This window comes from Dipodomys merriami, unplaced genomic scaffold (assembly GCF_024711535.1).
Source record: "Dipodomys merriami isolate MVZ:Mamm:240054 unplaced genomic scaffold, mDipMer1.0.p SCAF_1, whole genome shotgun sequence".
Taxonomy (NCBI): domain Eukaryota; kingdom Metazoa; phylum Chordata; class Mammalia; order Rodentia; family Heteromyidae; genus Dipodomys; species Dipodomys merriami.
Genome location: NW_027202270.1, coordinates 24,802,375 through 24,826,226, shown reverse-complemented (window position 1 = coordinate 24,826,226; position 23,852 = coordinate 24,802,375). Strand labels below are relative to the sequence as shown.

The 23,852-nt window shown below is 36.1% G+C and overlaps 1 pseudogene; it reads right to left on the bottom strand.

The window, feature by feature from the left end:
- Positions 1 to 1,697: 1,697 nt before the first annotated feature.
- LOC138810327 (motile sperm domain-containing protein 3 pseudogene) lies at positions 1,698 to 2,447 on the bottom strand (annotated as a pseudogene).
- Positions 2,448 to 23,852: the final 21,405 nt, after the last annotated feature.

Sequence of the window (23,852 nt, the reverse complement as noted above, 5' to 3'; positions counted from 1 at the left end):
TTTAATAAATACAACATAATATTTTGATAAATCTTAAGGTTTTATAAAATATTAATTTTAGGGGCCAGCTAGACCAGAAAGTATATAGAAATTTAGCACCACTTTTCAAACACTTTTGTGAATCTAAAATTGCTTCAAAATTGCAAGTACTCTAAAAGTTGTTATTAAGAGGTTATTTAAGGTTACTTTTCCACTGTAATTTGACACATAGGAATAAGAAGATCACCTTTGATGGCACAGAAACAAGAGGATTCCTGGTTTAGAAGAAACTAGAGACCAACTAGCTCTTGCCAAAAGCCTGAGAAAGGTACTGGAAGCACCTAGCAACAAAAGAAGATTATCATAAGTGCAAAATACTTAGGTGTTGGCATCAAGGTATGGGTGGGATGGTGAGAGAAGGGCGGGAAGAAACAGGAATAAGGAAACAGCCCTTGGGATGCAATTGTTAGAGCAAGACCCATATTTAAATTCCTTCTGGCATTTCCCAAGGGAGGCTGTTGAGAAGATTAATGTAAAGCAGTGCAAAATCACACAGTTAATGTGAATTTTAAAAAACAAACAAGATTCTATATGTTCTTCTTACAAAAAAAACTAATTATCTAACCACCTACAAGAATTGGTGAGAGAGCATTTACTTACTCTCTCCCAGTGGGAGTTGAGCTGAGAACAGAATACTGTATTGCCATAAAGCAGGCCAGAGAACAACAGCGGATGCACTGGGAAGTTCTCATTATGTTCCCTGGGCCAATTGAATATTTAAACTTTGAAAGAAGTAAATGTCAAACATACTAAGAAGTGACAATAAGCACTGTGAGAACATAAAAAATTTAGTCATAAGGTACAATTTCCTACACTGTTGAATCTTACATGTTGTCACATTGAAGGTTAAAAAGATAATGACATGCTTGAATGGATTTTAGTACCCAGAAAAGTTTACACTTACTGATATTAGAGAAATAAATTACATTGATTTAAAGCAATAGCCAGAATGTGATATTTGTAGTGTCATTCTTCAAATACTAGGGTGTTCTGGCTAGTGATTTTTTAAAATAAAAAACCCCACAAAATTGTCCTCTTAACATTTTTAAGTATAAAGCAGTAATTATTAGCAATGTACATATGGCTTAACAACATCTCTCTAGAACAACTCTTTAAAATAGCTTTCTAGAATAGCTTTCTAGAACTTTCTCATCTTGCATGGCTGAAGCTCTGTGACTATAGGTATGCTCCATCTCTGTCTGCCACAATCCTCACAATCTCTGTGCTGTGATATTACTTCTGTATTTGTGTTTTTACAAGTGGGTTTTTAATTTTTCAGAATGTTTTTGAATTTCACCTTTGCTGTAGCATAGGTCAGGATGATCTGTTGTTTTCTTTTAAAGCACTTGGATGTATACACAACATTCTCTCCATTCATTAACAGACATTTACATTACTTCTACAAACTTAGCTCTTGCAAATAAAACTATAATGAGCATGAATTTGAAGGTATCTCTTAGAGATATTCTTCTTTTATTATTATTTTAAAATTAAATTAAATTATTTTTTTTATTTTATAAAGGTATTTTATTCAACTTGGAAAATGAGTCCAAATCCCTGGTTGTTTTTCTTGGGCAGAGGGGAGGGGAGGAGGGAAGCTGAGGTGGTCAGGAAGTAGAAGAGAGTCCCTAACCCTAACCCTAACCCTAACCCTAACCCTAACCCAGAGGCAAGGTACGAGCTACCTCAGGTCCCTGCATGGGGAGGAGAGAGATGGGCTGGGGTTGGGCAGGGAGTTCAGGTCCGGAGGAACACCAGGTAAGGAAGCCTAACACATAGGCTGCCACTAATTTCTGTCCCAAGAAGACATGAAGGACTTGTGGCAGCTGGCTGCCCAGTTCATCCTGGAGCGGGAGCAGCAGGAAGGCCACAGAAACGATGCCCGTCAGCAAGAAGAGCAGGAAGGAGCTGGTGGCCAGTTGCTGGTGGGAGTTGTCCTGTATCTGTCTGGCGGGCAGTGGTGCTGTCCAGGCAGGTGGTCCTGGGTGGGCTACTGGCTCAGGCTGTCCCTGAAGAGGGTACGCTGGGGCCCTCAGTACGGAGGTGCTGTCCTTCGGTCCCACCACTCGGCCCTCGGCCCCTTCCTCGGACAGCTCAATGCGGAAGCCATCCAGGACATCACAGTGGCTGGGAATGGGGGCCACATGGCGAATCGCAATGTCAATGCAGGACTGAGGCTTTACGCACCCTTCTGCGTCAAACACTGTAGATTTGGCAGGTGCTGTGCACAGAACTCGGAAGCGGAGCGCAGTTCGGGTTGTAGAGGGTCAGCAGCTGTCCGCTGCTTTGATCCGCTCTGAATACGAGCACCGGGACCAGAGGTCCTGAGGGAGGAGGGGCGCCCCGGGACCCCGCCCAGGGGCCCCCGGACCCACCAGCTCCTGGTCCTGGGGTGCCCCTCAGCGCATGCAGGCTCTGGGCGGTAGGACATCCCAGGGCAGAGCTCAGGGGGCAGGGCCTGGAGTCCTGTGGTCAAAACACCTGCCAATCAGCTTGTAGCCAGATTAGGGATGCCATCTTCCTGAGAGCCTCTCCGCCGTAGTCTCAAGTTAATTTCATTTTAAAGATGCTGTACAAAGGGGTTGCAGTTACATGAGCACGGTAATGAGTCCATTTCTTGTTGAGCATTGTTCTTCTTAAGGCTTTGGAAATAGTTACGTTTTTAAATGTTCAAGGATCTGGTTTCCTCATTGTCCAGTTGGACCAAGAGTATGCTAGTGTTGCAATTTCTCTACAACTTCACCAACACCTGTTCTTTTTCTTTTTAGATGCAGTATCCTGGCTATCCTAATGGGTAAGAGCTAGTTCCTTTTTGTGGTTCAGTTTGGAAGTTCCCCAATGATGAGTGATGCTTGGGTGTGTTTCCGTGTTTGCTAGCCACTTATGTATCTTCTCTGGAGAAATGTCTTTTCACATCTTTGTCCAATAAGCTTTTTTTTTGTTTTTTTGGTTACTTGACAATGTCAAGTGTGTTCTACCTGTACAAATATGTTCTCCTATCCTGTAGACTGAATTTCTCTAGATGGTTTCTTTTGCTTGGTTGGTGGTTCCAAGCTTGATGTGCTACTATTTGTCTGCTGTTATTTTAATCCTGAGTTCAATATCACAAATCATTTTCTCTGTTTCTTTGTGAGGTTTCATAGCATCAGTTTCCATGTTAGGTCTTTAATCCACTTTTAGGTTAACTGTTTGCACACAGTATAGTGCAAAAATTGCATATAGGGACGGTTATTTCTGTACAGGTAGATACCCAATTTTCCAACACTATTGAAAAGAGCATATTTCTTCCACTGTGAAGCCTTGATGCATTTTCTGATGATCATTTCAGCATACGTTCCTGGGTTAATTTTTACCTCTTCTTTATGTTGGTTTAGTTGTTGTCTTTATGTTATTGCCATACTTGATTGATTTTTGTAGCTTTCTAATATGTTTTGAAAACATCAAATATGATAGCCCTGGTTTTGTTCATTTTTCTCAACATTGGTAAGGATTGCACTGAATCTATAAATTCTTTTACGTGATAAGAACATTTCAACCATATTAAGTCTCTCAGTTCATGGACAGGTATGCCTTTCTATATGTGTATGTCTTATTAAATTTCAGCAATGCTTTGTACTTTTCCATATTGTATTTTCTTTCCTTGGTTAAGTTTGCTCTTAAGAAACTTATTTTTTAAGTTGGTACTGTAAATAAGTTTATTTTACTAAATTCCTTTTTAGATTATTTTTTGCTAATATTTTGAAATGCAAATACTGTTTTTTTGTATCCTGCAACTTTGCATAAATTACTTGTTAATTCTATTTTTTTCATAGGATCTAGAGCTTTGTACATATAAGATTATGTCCTCTGTGGAGTAGGAATAATTTTGCCTCTCAGAACTTATTTTTCTTTTTAAAATTTCTTTCTTCTTCCTGCTAGGATTGCCATTACGGTGTTGAATAGAAGTGATGGTTAAACATCTTTGTCTAGATCTTGACCATAAAGGAAAAGCTTTTTGTTTTTCTTCATTGAGAATAAGGTTATATGGCATTTATTGATGCTATATGACCTATAATGCTATATGATGTTTATTATATTTGGTAATTTTCTTCGACTTTGGATTTGTTGCTTGCTTTTCTTCATGAAAGGTTGTAAAAATTTTTTTTTCAAGTGTTTTTTCAGTTCTAATTGAGGTTGACATACAATTTTTATCTTTGTTCTATTAATATTGTTTATCATATTTAGAGTTTGCATATATGAATCATCCCTGTATCCCAAGGATTACACTTACTTGATGATATTATGTGATCATTTAAAGCATACTGTTGAATTTTATTTTGTTGAGACTGCATCTGTACTAACCAATTTCACTATGACTTTCATTGTTATGTGGTATCTTTGATTTGGCTTAGGCCTATTGTAGTTGTAGAATGAATTTGAGGCTGCTCCCTTTGCTTTATTTCTTGGAGAAGTTTGAGAAGATCTGGGTGAATTCCCTTAGTGCCTGGTAGAATGTTCCAGAGAAAACGTTTGTTCCTGTACTTTCTTTGTTTGGAAAAATTTAAAATTACTGAATAGGTTTTCTTTCTCATAATAGATCTTTTCAGATTTCCCATTTCTTCATAACTTATTCTTGGTAAGTTGTAGGTTTGTATAGTTTCTTATAGTTTATACAATGTACAGGCATATAAAATAGTATTTTTATATTTTTATTTCTGTAGCATCAACTGAAATGTCTTCTGTTTTATTTCTGATTTCAATTATTTTAATCTCTTTGTCTTCTTAATGTAGTGAAGGCTTGATAATTTGATCAGTCCTTTCAAAAAACCAATTTGTTTTTCAAATTATCTCATAATCTCAATTATACTTAGTTATGTTCTAATCTTTCTTACTAGTTTTCTCCCTTCGAAAACTTTAGGTGATTTGTCATTTTTTAGTTTCTAGTTGTCATTAGGTTGTTAATTTGATAATGCTAATTTTTCAAAATTAGCATTTATTACTAAAAGCTCTTAGTATTTTTATGCTAAAACCATAATTTGGCATGTTTTTTGTGTCAATATATTGTTACTTTTCTTTTTGATGCCTTTTGCCTCAATTGCTTTGAATGAGATCTTCTTAATCCACACATTGCTTTAATTTTGTATTCTGAATAAAATTTCTAGTTTCGTTCCATTGTGAAAAGATACTTCTTAAATTTGTTAACTCCTTTTCTATTGCCTAATATGATATATTGATATGCATACACCAAACTGTAGTAAATTGCAGTCTAGTGAAAGTAGGGAGATGGTAAGGTCATTTGTGTCAGTTCATCTTATTGATTGAATATATCTTTAAAAGAGAAGTTCTAGGCAGTGGATGTTCCCAATTGTCATTGCCTGGGCCTTATTTGTAACATTTCTTGAATTCACATGTTATTGTTATTCTACCCCTGAACCATAAGCATTTCAACACCTCCTGTATCTTTGCTTGCGTTGGTTTGTCCAACATGAGTGATCTCTGCATTCAGCTCAGTTCAGGCAAAGGAAAACAAATTTTTCAAATTGTGTCCAGTACTTTAACAGAAAATTACCTTCTTTTATATGAAGTTCTACATGCTCCTAGAGTTGTTTCCAGATAAAATCTGATTTTGATTATTCTTACTAAATGTATCCCCTGAAAACTAGGTTAAAGCAGAAAGTAAAGAGATGTGAACAGTACCCAAATATACAAGTTTAAAGTCACTTTGGCCCAATGTGAAAAACTGATTATAATGATTTGTTGTACCAGGCTTTTAAATACATGCTTTTGCAATGGTTGTCCCTTCACTCATTGAGATGAACTTTGACCAGTTATTTGGTGTCTAGTCCCATGTACACACTGTACTAAGCCTGACATCTTTCCAGTTTGGGTCTCTGAGAAGACACAAGCTGTCTGATGGGAGGACTCAGAATCCACTGACTGAAAGAATCCTTGCAGCTTCACCTGGAAACAGGGAGGAGGCAAAGCCATAAAAATGAAGAATCCATATAGTTTGATCTTTGTATCTGGCTCTGAAAAGTGATACCTTCAGTGCTTGATGCTCCTCAGTGTAGTCTGACTCTAGGCCTTTGCAAATACACACCTACTTTACCTGTAATTCTGAAGATTTCTCCTCACTTCCTTCTGTTGAATTATTTTTTTGTCTGGCAGATTTCACAGCTCCAATTTTCTCAGAAATCATCATTCCTAGAAATCTTTAAACTTTTCATGAGATAAATCCTTCCCTCCCTGGTCTCCATAGCAATTTCATACTCACCTCTCCTGGCACTTACCTTGTTTGCTCTAATGTTATGAATAGTCTCAATTTATTCTGCTAGATATGAGTCCTATCCAAGAAGATGCATGTCTCATTCACCTTTCCCCTTTTTCCCTTTAGCATTTAAAACAGTATGATGTGTCACTCTGAAGGTTCTCAATGAGGAAGCACTACCCATGGAGCACAGCACTGAGCCTTGTGCTTCAACTTGTCACATCTCATCTGAATACTAACCTTGCGAGTTTTCCACAGGAAGAGAGACTTGAGAATGGTCAATACTTGCCCAAAATACAACAGCAATGGATGGATCCAACCTTAAAACCTAAAGTTTGTTTTTGTTACCAGGTAATATAATAAATAAAAGATGAGTTAATACTAAAATGTAATGGTAGTATATGTGTTGTCCTATCTTAATCACTTACCAGACACTTAAATAAGCTAAAGTAATTATCAAGCTTTCTTTTAGATTTTAAATTTTTCTTCCTTATATTCATCCACTATTTCAGATTAATGTTGCCTTGACTCTCAAAGGCAAAAGCTTCAACATTTAAGGTAAAAGCATTTGGAACACTGTGAAAATTTTCCTTATTATGGAAATTTGTAAACATCACTAAGATATGTCTAGATTTTTTTCTTATTCAATTTTAAAGGGACACTCAGAGATAAGTATTTAGATGGGGAAGGTAGCATAGCTATTAAAGGGCAAAAGTCAGACATATGTCAGATTTTTCTCTTGCAACTAACTGCCAGAACACAGTGGAACACTTTTATACAGCGTTCTTAAGGGAAGTAAATTTTGAACTCAGAATTACATTCCCTGCCAAGATACCATTTCAATATGAAGTAAATTAAACTAGAAGACAATGTCAGATATACAGAAACTAAGAAAGTGCATTAACCAAGAAATTTCTGTGGAAAAGTTGCTGAATGATTTACAGTGCCAATAAAGAATGATGTAAGACAAATAAGGATGTCGAGGTGGTTGTGAGAATAAATGAAATGCTTTAGAACAAATTCATGAGCATTAAGTTTAAAGTATTGCAAATAGGGTGATAAAACTAAATACAAAAATATATTGGTAAGCTTTATCTAAAGTCCCACTTTCCATAATTTTGGTTTTTGTGGTTTGTTTTATTGTGTCAGTTCTGATGCTTGATCTCGCAGTCTGATCACTGTTTTGCTGACCTGTTTTGCTCCAGGCTAGTGGTCTGCCACTTGCATCATAGGTCCACTGCTGGGTTTTTTTTTGTGTGTGTGTGTGCTTTTTTTTTTGGTGGTTAATTGGAAATAAGAGTCTTATGGACTTTTCTGCTGGATTTGAACCATGGTTCTCAGATCTCACCTTCCTAGGATTATATTCTTGAGCCACTGGCACTGGGATCAGTTTTCATAGTTTTAAACTTTGAAAAAGCAAGTCAACACTCAAAATATTGGACAAACAAATGATATTTTCTTTATAGCATGTAACAGTATACCTAAAAATACCTCAATATAAGCAAAATAAAGGCATTGACACATGAACAGGACAATTAAAAACATTCTAAGTACTGGAGTCTCAAAAACCCAAGATCAAAGTACCAGTAGATTCAATGCATGTTCAGAATACATAACTGTATTCTGAAGTAATAGAAGATGCAAAGCAGCACTCTGGTCTCTCTGTCAAAAGACTGATTCTAAGCATGAGAACTTTGCCCTTATGATCTAATCACCTTCTCAAAGGTGATCGTTCTGCGGGTTTCAGTGTAAAGTAAGCATGAGAGTGCATGTGATTAAAGTATGGTATAAACATGTATGAAATACTACAGTGACATCCCTTTGAGAATTTAACAAACATTTTTTTAAAGAATGGTAAGAAAGTACAACCAATCCTGTAGGGTATAGGCACTCTTACATGTGGGAGCCAACACAAAGGGTGAACAGAGTAAATATGATCAGAATACTTTATGCACATTTGTGAAATGGCACTCAGGCTAGTTGAAATTGCTTTGGGAAACAGAAGTGTTATGAGGGAGAGGGATGCTGAGGGTATCTGATCAAAGTACTTTGTGTACATATGTAGACATGAATATTCTGGTGTTTAAAATACCTCAGGCTCAACTCTTACATTACAAATTTATAAACAGTTTTAAGTTCTGGTTTTCTTCCTGCCACTCAGAACAATTGGAATCATCTGTTGCAAGTATTGTTTATCTATACAATAAAAATTTCAAATTCACTCAAATTATAATGAAGAAATAAACACATGATGGACATAGCATGAGGCGTTATCCATATAAGTACATTATTGGTTACCATTCATTTGTCCAAAGAGCTATGTTTGAAGTTAATTGTAGGTAATTCTACTTTTAGAGATTTTATTTTATTTTATTTTATTTATTTATTTTTTTTGCTTATGTGGTGCTGAGGAATCGAACCCAGGGCCTCATGCATGCAAGGCAAGCACTCTACCACTGAGCCACCTTCCCAGCCATATTTTATTTTATTTTATTTGTGAACATACTGTACAGAGGGGTTACAATTACATGGGCAGGATAATGCGTACATTTCTTACCAAGCATTGCACCCTCCTCCTTTGGTTTAGGTAATTCTACTTTTAATTCATATTTAAATATGATTTTTTACTGTTGCTGGGGCAACAATGGAGTTCAGGTTTTGGTTTGAATATAGCTCCAAGAAGACTTTTTCTTTGCAAGTATATTTACCAACTCCAACTAAAAGAGAAGCTACTGTCTCCCATATTTGAAGAATCAGAAAAAAAGGAGTAGAGTCTATTGCTTAACACTGCATTAAAAATAGGTAAAGAAACTATGGTAAATATACACTATGAATGATTACTCAATCATATAGAAAAATGAAATTATATCATTTGCAGAAAAGTGGATGGAACCAGAAAGCATTGTATTGAGCAAGATAAGCTCAAAAAAAAACCCAAACAGTGCATATTTTTGCTCATTTGTATATTCTAGACCAAAAAGGTATACATATTCATAGGTATATACATACTTATATACATGTATGCAAAGAGAAAACATGCATGCAGCTGTGGGAATAACCATAGCTTATTATATAGCAAAGAGCTTTGTTAAGATGAACTAAAACATACATTTTGTGTAGTTGACTGTACCATAAATATAAGACAGGAGAATTTAAGAAAGCTAAGTATTTAACATTTCTCAGTCTCATATAGATTATTTTTCATACTGCTAAAAAAAACAGAAAAAAAATCTTAAAATGATCTTGATGGAATGCAAGGAGGAAGGTGAATGTGCTGTGGGAAAATATATTGATCAATGGCTCATAGCCTACAAAGCTCTTGGATTCCATCTTTCCTCAGTTTTTGACGTACCTTGGAAATCATCTCCTTAGGGTTGGGCGTTGGTGGTTCACACCTTTAGTCTTAGTTATTCAGGAGGCTAAGATTGGAGGATGTTGGTTCAAAAGCCAACCAGGGCATGTTGTAATCTAAAAGGTTCAATAAAAACTTACCAACTAAAATAAAAGATGTATTTATAAACTGTTCTATTAAGTGGCAACTGATTTGTACAACTATTTCAAACAATATAATTTTTTTAAAGTTCTTAAAATCAATGAAAATAGAAACAGCTTTTCAGAACCCCAGGGATATAGCAAAAGAAGTCTAAACAAGTTGACTTAAAGGAGAGTGAATAAGATTAGAGATGAAAATGGAGATATTAAAAAAACAAAAGTAATATCCAGGATATTATTAAGGAATAAACTACAAGGGCTGGGATGTAGCTCAGTGGCAAAAGCGCTTGTGTAGCAAGTGCAACGTCCTGGGTTCGATCCCCAGTACCAAAAAAGAAAAGACAAAAAATACAGTTAAAAAAAAAAAAAAAAAAAAAAAAAAAGGAATAAACTACATTGAATGAAGTATGAAGTCTGAAGAATAATTATATTATGATTATACTGAAGATAGTATAAATAAAAACAATTTAAATAAATAGTAAAAATAATAAAAGAGTAAAAGAGTAAAAATTTAATTCTATCATGTTATTACCCTATTTACTACCAAATGTATTTATAAAGATGAAAACCATATCCTTAAGAGGAAAAGTTTCTATCATATTATTTTATTCAAGTTAACATCTGATTAACAACAGTAATTTGTAAATAAAATGTGGACAATAGGTAGCACCCACAGATACCTATGGTATATATTTTATATTTATTTGTTAAGTGTATTTGCTATTTGATCCCGATAGGTTTCTCCAATGTTTTAATTAAAATTTTGAAGGATTTTAAATACATGGACACATTTATTATTTTATTATTTATTTTGGCAAAAATAAACTTTCACTTAAAAAAGTCACAAACTTCAGCTCTAAGACTACTTGTCTCATGAACTTCTGTTTTATTTGTTTGTTTGTTGCTGGCTTGAACTTTGGGCCTGTATTCTGTCCGTGTCTTCCTTTTGCTCAAGACTAGCACTCTACTACTTGAGCTACAGTGCCACTTCCGGCCTTTTCTGAGTAGTTTATTGGAGGTGAGAGCTTTATGAACTTCCTTGCCCAATCTGGCTTTGAATAGCAATCCTCAGATCTCATCCTCTGGAGCAGCTAGGATTACAGGCATGAGCCACCGGTGCCCGGCTATGGATGTCTTTTTAACAGTAAAAGTTTTATACTTAGGGTGCAATCTGATCAATAAGATGAAAATGATCATTGATAGAAATGAAAGTTATATTACCGAAAATGAATTCATTTTCAGTGTTAAAATAAAAAAGTGGATCAATAGCTACTTCAGATGTTAGCTAAGAAAATGGTATTTTTTGGGGGGGAGGGGGTCCGGTCGTGGGGCCCAAACTCTGGGCCTGGGCGCTGTCCCTCAGCTCTTCAGCTCAAGGCTAGCACTCTACCACTTGAGCCACAGCGTCACTTCTGGCTTTTTTTCTTTTAGTTTATGTGGTGCTGAGGAATCAAGCCCAGGGCCTCATGCATGCAAGGCAAGTACTCTACCACTGACCCACCTTCCCAGCCCAAGAAAATGGTATTGACATTCTTTTTCATTCAATTTCCAGCTCCTCTAGCTTCATCACAACACTGAAATTATCAATAGAATACTCCTCTACCAAATGAGAACTCAGGATTCTGCTTTGGTGACTCTTAGAATATTTTATTATGAGCATCTATGCCTGGAGACAAGTTGTAGAGAGTCAGTGCCATTTAATCTCATGAAACTCTCACCAACTATATGACTAAATATTAGAATTTCAATTTTTGAATTAAGAAAGTGAGCTCAGCCAGACACTAGTGTCTCACACCTATACTCCTCACTACTCTACAAGTTGAGATCTGGAAAATCGTCATTCAAGATCAGTCCAGGTAGAAAAGTTTGCAAGACTCCATTTCCAAATTAACTAGGAAAAAGTTGTCTGAAGGCATGATTTGAGTTGGAAGAGTGGCAGCTGAGCAAAAATGCTGAGCAAGCACAAGGCTTTGAATTTCATTCTTTGTTAATAGCAGAAAAAATAAAGTTAGTTCAGTATTTTCTTGCTATGAAATTGAAGAGCAAGGCATAATCCATTACAGGAATAAAGCTCTTGTTTGAAACTAAGTAGTATTCTCATATAGTATGGAGACAGCACATTGGACTAGAAAGACTTATAGATCTTGTATACTTTCAATTTGGGTAATGACAATACCTTTAAAGATTTTATGGGTATGTCCAGTTTTCAGAAAGGGAAAACCAATCATGCGATCAAATTATGTATCTCTTTCATTATCTGGTAGTGCTGTGGTTTAAACTCAAGGTTTCATTTGCTGGGAAAGAGCATTATTCCTTGAGCCATGCTTCCAGCCCATTTTGCTTGTGTTGTTTAAACAGAGTCAATTTTGCCTTGCTTGTCTTTGCACTAAGATCTTCCCATTCCCATCCTTCAAAGTAACTAGGATTACACATGTGAGCTTTATAGCATCCCAGAAGCAATTATTTTAGATATTCTTTATTTTTATAATATCAGCTATTCAAATATATCGTTAATTTAAAAGTATTTTTCTTTAAAAAGCAAAGTTTGATGTGGCATGATAGTCTTCAGAAAGAAAAAAAAAAGGTATATGTAAACTTTTTTATGTATGCTTAGATTTGAGGAAGAGGGGGCAGATGTGGAGAAATGTGATTGGAGAACCAGAGTATGATGAAATAGTAATAAGTAGGGATATTTAGCTAGACTTATTTGTTCGGTTCTCCTGTGGTCTTATTTTCTTAGAGATAAGAATGTGCCTTTCCCATGGTTTCCCTTATTTGTAATAACTAGTGTATGTCTTGGACAAGCAGAAAAGCACAAAAGCTATGTACATATGACCATATAAGATGATGCTAAGTTAAATGAACCCCAAAATAGGGACACAGAAGTTTTATCTTTGCTGCTGTTGTTTTTAATGCACATATAATGTACTATGTGATTTTTTTGTTTCTTTTGTATGTTTTTCCCCCATGGTATAACCCCTGTTGTCACTGTATTTGATGTCGGTGCCCTGCATCTTGTGTGTGTGTGTGTGTGTGTGTGTGTGTGTGTGTGTGTGTGTGTGTGTGTGTGTGTGTGTGTGTGTGTGTATCCCTAATTTGGGAGGGGAAAGCAAAATAACAAAATGCTGGAACAAGGATTCAGGTTGACCCACTGTAACAATGAGATATACAAGACACTATGTTGAAAACAAACTTTACAACTTGGGGGGGGCAGGGTTGGGGAGGTGAGGAGAGAAAGAGATGGTAGGGAAAAACAAAGGAGGGAGTAACAATGCTTGATAGGAAATGTACTCGTTACCTTACTCATGTAACTGTAACCTCTCTATACAGTATCTTTAAAATAAAAAATATATATTAAAAAAAAGACTGTGCCTTTGCTCTGGGTGCTGGCGGGGGAGTACCTCTGGAATTAGGATCTTATGTTTCAGGGCAAAGGGCTACAGAGGTTCTCAGTCATGTTACTTATTTTAAACGAGTTTTACTCACTTCAGGGGAGATGGTATGAAGGAAATGTCAGAAAGACCTTTGGATATTACTTTTCTTAAATATTGACATGCTATATTTTAGGGCTGTGTGCCTTAAGCACATCAGTGTAACAATAATAAAAATAAGTATTAATTAAAATTAAGTGAAACTTGTTCAATGTCTAGCAGTGAGCAATCCTAGCTACATAAATTAACCTACAGAAAATAAAGGGATTAATATGTTAAATAACTTGTTTATACTTCCACATACTAGTAAGAGCACAAATTTGAACCCAAGTAGGTAATTAATCACAAGGTTCTATGGATAAAGAAAGGAAGAAGGGAAGGAGGGAAAAGTGGCAGAAGGAAGAAGGGAGGTAATGAGAAGGGGAAAAACTGTCTATAAAATTTAAACATTAGAATATAAAAGACCATATTAAAATTATATGTAGTTTGAAAAAACACAAAAGCTGTTTTGTTTACATAAGAATTAATCTAAGGTTTGTATTAATATAAACATGACTCTTCTGGTTTGTTTCTTTTCATGAAGAAATTCCTGCTCTTCTCATTATGCAGTCTGAGCAACTGCTGAATTCATTGTGCCTATTTCCAATTGTGTGTGCCACCTGTCCGTGCACCAATAATGCTCAGGATTTGGTCTCCCCTGATTGGACAGAAGTGAGGATGAATCCCATGTTCTAAGTTGGAATGGATAAAAAAAAAGATCCTGGTAATACACTTGCATAAATGATTCAATGCTTTAGAACGGGTGGGTATTTAGTTATATTCCATTAATCGCAGGTGTAATGATACTTCCAAGTTAAACTGTCCCATTTTATTACGTAAATTGACTTACAATAGCGAATAGTGCATATGTGACTACTTTGTCAGCTTGTTTTTCCTTTGATTCATTGTTACTGCCAACAAGAACCATATGAAAAATGAGCAGCTCAGTGTTCACTCATCATTTAGTCCCTGAGGATAAACAGACCATTGGGGAACTCTGACTGAAGGCCATTGAAGCCAATTAAGATTTTTCTGTAGGCAGCCTACAGACCTCTGAGGAGGTTGGAGAGGGACCAGGAGTGCAGCCTGTCAGACCTCAGACCTCCACAATGAAGTGAGGGATGCCACCAGATCCATACACCACCAGCAGACCCTACCAATTACTGGTTTGCTGTCCAATCCTAACGTTCATCTAGAACTCTGGTTTTACACAATGCTCTCAGATATGGAATGCTACCTGATGCTGTGTAGGCTCTACCTCAGTCAAAGGAAGAAAATTATTCTCATTTGTTACATGAAAGACCAAACACAAGAAAGTAGCATATGTAGTGAATAAAAGAGAAATTTCCTGATTATTCCCAGTGTGTAGTGACTCAGAGTTTATAAGGATTCAAAAGATCTTATCAGTCCCAAAATATGATCAAAAATAAGACCAAAAATATGACCAAATAAATCACTATATGTATTTCAAAGCCTATTAATATCTGAACACAATGCTTTATAGATATACAGCAAAAAGGATTTTGTATCAGATGACTTTATTACTACTGAAATAAATTCTAGTTTATTGAGATATATTCTAACATAATGGGTCAAGAAAGAAATATTTTATGTAACACAAATTGAATGAAACCATGTAGGGATTTAATGGTATAAGAGTCAGGTAAGAGTTGGGCTGCCGGCATGTAAATATTCACCAGAAAGATTTAAAGGAACTATTCAGATAGAAGAAAGAACCAATGAAGTTAGAGATGGGACAGCTGGAATTGTTGAGTTGGAGAGCACAAAGGAAAAGGTTAAAGTAAGGCCAACAGAGTCTAAAAGACGTGGGGCACCATGAAGTACAACATCAAACACAGAGGGAGTCCCTGAAAGAAAAAGGGGGAGGCCCTAGACACTGGGGATGCAGTCTGGAGCAAGACAAGTTTGTCCCAACCTTGTTGCCGCTGAGAGTAATCAAATATATGGGACTTTAGTAGATTCAAAAATTTCTGTGAGTAGAGAAGAAATTGTTATAAACCATCATGCATGGAAGGGAAGGTATTGGTTGTATGGAGAATAGGTATGAATCCAATCTTTACTTGAAAACATAGGCATAAATATAGTAATGAAAACAATAAGATCATAAATTTATTGTGGTCGCTCTAATAGTAATAGATATGAAGTACACCATACTGATGTGTTCCAGAGCCTGTGTTCTTTATATTTATTATCCTTTTAAATGATTTATTTATTTACTTATTTACTTATACCGAGACAGACTTCCAATTCCCCCACCCCCACTCCACCTCTGGTTCTCTTTGAGATCACTTCTTGCTTTATTCCAGACAAATCTGGACCTATTTATGTTTCCCACCAGAGCTGAGATTGCAGATGGAAACCATCACATTCAGCTGTTGGCTGGGGCAGGCATGAGGGCTGGACAGGGTGTCCTCAAACTTTTTGCTCAGACTGACCTTGAACCAAGATCCTCTGCACCTAGAGCTCTCAAGTAACTAAGAATACAAGCATTAGTCACTGGTAACTGTGTAGGACACATGGGCAGCAAAGATGGCATGAGAGGGAGTTGAGTGGGCAGAGCCCGAGTTGTTTATGTTAAAATCTGACTGTATACCACAACCAGGTGAAGTGATGTCAGCCTGTGAACAGCTCGGGGACAGCAAGGAAAGTATAGAAAGCTTAGAAGCACATGTTAAGGTGACCTCTACACTGTTGGTTGGTTCCTCTTCCTCCCCTTCCATGCCACGTGGTTTTTTGCTTTAAAAAGTGCTTGCTGTGTGATAATGAAGGAGTTCCTGCTTGACTTGACTCCCAGCTGCTTCTGACTGTCTCCAGGGCTAAGGGAGGCTGGGGAACAGGCGGAGGAAGAACCAACACAACTGTGTTATTTTTTTCTGTCGTGGGTCTTGAACTCTGGACCTGGGCACTATCCCTAAGCATTTTTGCTCATGGCTAGTGCTGTACCACTTTGAGCCACAGCTCCACCTCCAGTTTTCTGGTAGTTTAATTGGAGATTAGAGACTCTCGGGCTTTTCTGTCCAGGCTGGCTTCAAACTCCGATCATCAGATCTTAAGCCTCCTGAGTAGCTAGGATTATAGGTATGAGCCACTGGGGCCCTGCCATTTTTTTGTTGTTTTGTCTTGTTTTGAGACAGGGTCTTGTGGTATATATTATTCAGGCTAACTTCAAACTCTCAGTCCTCCAACTTCAGCTTCTGCAGTATGGGTATTATAGATCTACACTTCCATGACCAGATAAATTAAATATCTTTAATATTAAGGTAGAATTAGTATCATTTTAAAGAGAAAGGAAGAATACAATGATTACAATGATATTTAAATTAGAGAATTAAAAAACTTTAATACTTTTTTAATTGTGAAAATACAGAGGGGTTACAATTTCATGAGCAAGGTAATGAGTACATTTCTTATCAAGCATTGTTGCCTCCTCCTTTGTTTTTCCCTTACTATCCCTGCCCTCCCATTTCCACGACTACCCCCTGTCCTGCTACAGTTATAAAGTTCGTTCTTCAACATTGCATCTTGTATATCTCATTGTTGCAATGGGTCCACCTGTATCCCTATTTAAACAATTTGTTTTTTCCCTTCCCCTCCCCAAATTATACCAACATCAAATACAGTGAAAACAGGGGTTATGCCGTAGGGGAAGTAAATTAGGGAATTTTTAAAGAAGAAACATTAGTAAACAGTTAAAAGTTTCACCTCCAATAAACTTACTTATTACTGATGCAAAAATAAGATTGTGTATTAATGTTTTAAAATATCTGACTAGTTTTGTGTCACAGTCATAATGTTTTAACATTGACTATGTTTTAATTGAATGCATACTTGTAAGTACTATACAAGTTTCTATTTTGCTTTCCTTGTGGAAACTTCTGTTTCAATTTTATTTTCCTTGAGCAAAATTTTTCATGAAATACATCAACAAGAAACAATCTGTCACTAATTCAAAAGAACAATATTATCCCAAAACACACACATACACAGTGAGAATCAGCAAGTTCTGATTTAAGAAAAACAAATATTTCTTCTATTGCTTTACTTGCCAAGAATTAGAATCTTCATAAAATTTTATCCCTACATGAAGATCAGTTAGAGTGACTAAATTATACAATATTTAAATACTATAGCAGGTTTTCCATTCATAGTCTAGTGTTTCTGGATTTCTCTTGTAATTGCCATTTTCTTATAGTTTGGGATAACACCAAAGCAGTTGGCTGTACCAAGATGTGATGAATAACCCTATAACATTTTCAGAGCATGCACAGTTATAATCTGATACTATTTTTCCTGTGCCATATCTCTGAGACATGACAAAATTTTGGCAGGCTCCACCACCGTAGCTATTAGCAATAAGGTTTATTCCTTACATGTCTACACTGATGTCTGCACAGATGTTAACAACTGGGAAACAGACACAGTTTGGAGAAAGAAGCTGATTTATAACAGCCAGCAATGAAGAAGTTGATTTGTAGTTTTAAAAAATGAAGGAAATCATCACCAGTAAAAATTACAACAAATGATAAATTAGGAAAAATCAAGTTTCACAAAGTAAAATCCCAGTTCCTCATCTGCCATAATTATCAGAGAAGTAGTTTTAAAGTCACACAAAGGAGAACATTTCAGTTTCAATAGCTTACTATGATCACTAAACAACAGCATGAAAACAAGAACAAAATCTTATTTTGAATAAGGAGCTATTGCCATAAAACTCATCTAGGATTATGAGTCAGAAAGAATTTGTACAGGATGCATTTGTTCTATGCTAGAGATTACCTCGGTGACAGGCAGAAGGAAAGAAGAAAATTCAAACTATTTTGTGGGGGAGGGGTCTGGTCGTGGGACCTGAACTCTGGGCCTGGGTGCTGTCCCTCAGCTCTTCAGCTCAAGGCTAGTGCTCTACCACTTGAGCCACAGTGCCACTTCCACTTTTTTTCTTTTTTGCTTATGTGGTACTGAGGAATTTAACCCAGGGCCTCATGCATGCAAGGCAAGTGCTCTACCACTGAGCCACCTTCCTAGCCCCAAACTATTTCAACTAACTTATAAAACCAAAAGTATTTTGAGGAATAAGAGTTGGTGAGCAAATTAAAATTACTTCAGATAGGAAAAGTTGTATTTGTAGTTTGGGAAGGGGAAAAAAAAAACCTTTTGATCAAGCTTGCTTGATAAGAAATGTACTCATTATCTTGCCCATGTAATTGTAACCCCTCTGTACAGTATGTTCACAAAAAATAAAAATTAAAATTAAAAAAAGAAATAGACAGAGAAATAATTTACAATGGCAAAGTTCCAATTCCATTTCCCCCAAGGAGAAATTTTTCAGAAATGGTATTCATACAAATGTCCAAGGCATTCAACATTGAAACATTGCTTTAAATATTGGGGCTGAAGACCCAATAGCAGACATCAGGTGGGCTTTTCCCAACTCCAATTTGAAGCATATCATTCACATTGCACACACATAAAATTAAAAACCAGAAACACAGAAATGATAAATGTTAACAACAAGGACAATGAACTCAAAGATGAAGGAAAAAGGAGTTGCTGCATGTCTTAACAACTGGATATTCAAGTTCAACACTCAATGCAACTGAATGTTGGGCTCCATACTTCAATGTCATATGGTGTTTTGAAAATGGAAAAACCTAGACTTAAAAAAGAATTTGAATGAAGGACATTCGTCTTTTTTCTTTCTTTTTTCCCCTCTCCCATCCTGGGACATGAATTCTGTGCCTGGGTGCTGTCCCTGAACTTTCTCACTCAAAGCTAGCACTCTACTACTTGAGCCACATCTCTCCTTCCTGGTTTTTATTGTTTACTGAAAATAAACATCTCACAGGCTGACTTTGATCTGTGATCCTCCTCAGCTTCCTGAGTAGCTAGGATTACAGGCATGAGCCACCAAATGAGGGAAAGTCTTTAACCTACAGTTTGCCTACATCCTACATGCAATTATACTATTGCACCAGCAAAGACTATTTCGTTTCCCATAACCCCATGGGAAGGAGTTCTCTTCAGTACCATAGTAGAACGTGGACAGACAAGGCCAAGATTATGATTATCAGGTGAGAGGCATTTGCAACACAAGTTATTATATGATAACTTTCATGTATGATACCAAAGTCCATAAGCAACACAAATTATTATGATAGCTTTCATGTATAATAGCAAAGTCCATAAGCTTACAAACAAAATGCCTATATGAATGTTACCACTCTTCTGGCTAATGGTGCTATGAACTTGGAATTGTTATGTACACTTTTTTTTTTAATTCTGCAGAAGAAGTAGAGAATTCGGTGAGCTTTATATCTTTTGAAGTTGCTTCAGGCTTTGCAATTGTCTAGGCAGCGTCAGTCAATATAAAAAATGTACTAAAGTTTTGCATACCTGATGACTGCAGGTTGTTAAGAGATTTTTGATCTTGCAGATATTACTCATCCTGGAAATGAACTACCAGACTATGTGATGGGATGCGCGTTGCACTTTTGAGCTCATTATATGTATGTCTTTCTGAAACTGTAGCAACCACATTCCTTGCAGTTTAGGCAGAAAAATATGCAAGCTCCATCCATCTTGGTTGGTCCAAATATATGACAAATAAAAAATCATTGAAAAGTTCTCTCTTAAAAGAGACAGAGAGAAAGAGAGAGAGAGAGAGAGAGAGAGAGAGAGAGAGAGAGAGAGAGAGAGAGAGAGAGAGAGAGAGCCACTCCAGCTATGTAAGTAATGCAAGTAGCAAGCATAATGATAATAAAACATGACAATTATCATCACAGGAAAATTTTCATCAGTCCATCATTTCCTGTGACTTATCAGGTAGAAATCAGCTACCATGAGGAACATTTGCACACAATATCTGCCCCTCTCCTTTTCCTCACACCATGTGAGAACACACAGAAAAGACGGACATCTACAAGTCAAGAAGAGAAATTTCATCAGAAAATAAATTGACCTGCTACTTGATCTTGGATTTTCCACATACAAAACTGTGAGAAAATAAATTTATTTTTTGCAAGCTACCTAGTACATAGTGTTTTATCATGGAAACCCAAGCATACTAATATAGCCAATAACTGTCAATTAGATGTACTTGATGATCTTATTATTGGGCCTGTGAAGACAACATCTACTGTTTGGTGACAGTCTACGAGGTATACATCACACTGAGTACATTGTTAAGAATCAAGTTTTACCCTTAGCCCAGAGTCCTTTATAGCCTCAAATTGGAGTCCAATATATTTCATTGATATAATAATGAAAAGGAAATATTTATGTTCAAAAAAGTGATGCTTCTTTGTAATTCCAAATTAAATTGTGTGAATTTTTATGGTAAAATGATAGTTCTTGCAGTTATTTTAGTTGTGTCAAAGGTGATTAAATTAAGTTTAGAAATGATACTATGGTAAACAAAGACACGTAAATTTTAGTTAACCATGGAATGTTAGAAATCCTACAACATATTAAAGTAAAAAAGAAAATAGATGCCCTTCAACAAATAAGGAAATAACTAAGATGGATATTTAGAAGAACCAATAATCTTTATTGTGATACACCAGCATGATAGCTTCTTGTTTTCCAACAGAATAAAGGGGGGAGCAATGAGCACAGTTATAGTAAGGTAAGAATTTTCAACAAAGAGGAAGTAAAGGCCACTCAGAAGAATGAGCAATGGGATCCAGAAACTGGCTGTGTGGTTAGGAAGCAGCTGTTTTGTATTGTCACTCCCCCTCTTTTTCCTCCTACTTTTAGGGAATTTAACAGATTGTGATTGGGCAAGATGATAGATTTGGTCAGAAAGATTATGATCAGGTCCTCCCCTTTCTCCTCCCCTTAGGCAATTTGTTAGATTGTAGTTGGCTTGTCTAAAACAGATAAGACCCTCCCCTGGACTGTCATCACAGGATGATGGTTTAAAGGAGAGTGGGCCTGAGTTATGAAAGGATCCAAAACCCTCCTTTCTGTGAGATGGCATGAACTAGTGGATATTTTCCTTTATTTTTCAGTATGTTAGATGACCACTGACACCAGAACAAAGAGAATTAGCATACAGAAGAGGTAATGGTGAATGAGGTGATTACTGATGACCAACTAGATTATTACTATATATCAGGCTCTGCATAGGTTAATAGCTTTCCTCAGCCTGTTCCATGGAGCATTCACAATTCTGTCAGAATGTTTTTGAAGACATTACATAAGGTGCATATTGATTTACCACTAGTTTGTGACAACCATATTCACGGTCAATTGTCTGACATTATAGCCATAACCTGACCATTGTATTTATTATTTTTCTTTCTCCCAAACCTACAGTTTCTTTATTTGGGTTTATAAAACTACATCAGCCCATAGTTTAACTGTTAAGGCTAACCTTTTGCCTGTTCCTCTCTGTATGTCAGACAAAAGACAAGAATGGCATTTGAAAATGTCATAAAGACTAGCTTTTTCAGAAAAAAAAAAGCACAACCCTGGATCTTTGGGAGCATTTAGAATTTTACACCATCATATACACTTGACTTTAACACCTTTCTTTTTAGGACACCATTCTCTATTTTAAAATAAAAATCATTTCCTAACAAATGGGGCAATATCATTCTTTCTGATGGAGGCATAGAACTCCATTGTATATATATACCACATTTTCTTGATCCATTCATCTACTGAGGGGCATCTGGGTTGGTTCCATATCTTAGCTATGGTAAATAATGCTGCAATAAACATAATTGTGCTGGTAGCTTTAGTATGGTTTTATTTGTGATCATTTGGGTAAATGCCCAAAGGTGGGATTTCTGGGTCATAGGAGAGCTCTATGTGGGGTCTTTTGAGGAACCTCCATACCTCCATACTACTTTTCCAAAGTGGTTGAACAAGTTTACACTCCCACCAACAATGCAGTAAGGTTCCCTTCTGTCCATATCCCCTCCAGCATCTGTTGTTATTAGAGTTCTTGATTATACCATTCTAACTGGGGTGAGGTGGTATCTCAATGTTCTTTTGATTTGCATTTCTTTTATGGCTAGGGAGGTTGAGCATTTCTTCATGTGTCTATTGGCCATACTTCTTTCTTCTTCAGAGAAATTTCTCTTTAAGTCTTTAGCCCACTTATTTATTGGACTGTTGTTTCTTTGAGAATTTGTTATGTCTGAGACCAGCAGAAATGGTAAGATAAGTTGATGTTAGGTGAAATGAACCCCAAGATAAGGATTCAATATGTTTTCTTTCTTGCGGTTGTTTCTAACATATTTATAAGATTATTTCTTTGTTGCTTTGTATGTCCCTCCCCCACGGTATAACCTCTGTTTTCACTGTATTTGATGTTGGTATACTTTGTGGAGGGGAAAGGAAAAAACAAATTGTTTAAATAGAGAGACAGGTGAACCCATTGCAACAATGATATGTACAAGACGTTACGTTGAACGAACTTTACAACTTTGGTGGGGGGGAAGAGAGGAAGCGGAGATGGGAAGGGATGGGAAGGGGAAACAAAAAGGAGGAGGCAACAATACTTGAAAAGAAATGTACTCATTACCTTGCTCATGTAATTGCAACCCCTCTGTACAATATTTTCACAATAAAAAAAGAATACATAAATAAATAAAATAAAAACTGAACATGGGAATGAGGAAAATTTTTTTCTACATAGCTTTCAAAACTTTACTGACAATAAAATCATTGTCACAATGAACTATAAAAATCAGTAAAGATAATGTTTTCTCACTCCATTTTATTTACCTAAAATGTAATCTACTAATTGCCTCAAGAAATACAGTTTTTAAATACAACAGTCTTTAAATAAAGTTTTTAAGTCTTATCTTTTAGAGTTTAAGTTTATATGCTCAGTGAACTTTTCTTATACCACCTTTCAGATACCATTTCTTTGTTTCATATAAATTTGTGATATTTCATTAAGTTGATTTATCATAAATTTTAACTTTGCCATTCATAGAAAATGCTTACATTTTTTTGTGACAAATAATATCTAATACCCATTTACAACTGTTTTGTTTACATGATGTTATTTTTATTGCATTTCCAGCCTATTTATTTCAAAAGTGTTACAACAATGTCCACAATTGTTCTGGACATTGGTATTTCTTCACATCAATAATACATTTGAATTCAATATTCTTCCTGTCTCTTCTATAGAAACAATAACTCTGCTCAGGAGAATAAGGTGCATTGCCATGTATAAGATATTGGCTTGAACATCACAATTATTTATTTTGTTTACTGGGGTAAACAAAAGAATGTTTGAAATATAATAGTGATGGCAAACAGCAGAGTGAATGGAGGGGAGATAGTAGGAACTGTAATCAGAGAAGAAGTGAATTGGAGGTTCTCTTTTTCCTTTCTTCTTGCTTTTTGGTGTGTCCATATAGTTGCCATTTTATTTACTCTTTTTGTTAACTCTTCTCAATGGAAATTTCATTTCTCCTTTCAGAATCTAAGTTCCTTTGCAGTCCTTTGGCCCAGGTTACCAGTATCCTGATTTCATCCTGCTGTCCTTTGATCTCACCTGACTGTCACTGCATCTCCCCCTGTTTTCTTATCTAATTCATAATTCATAGCATTTGTTATATCCT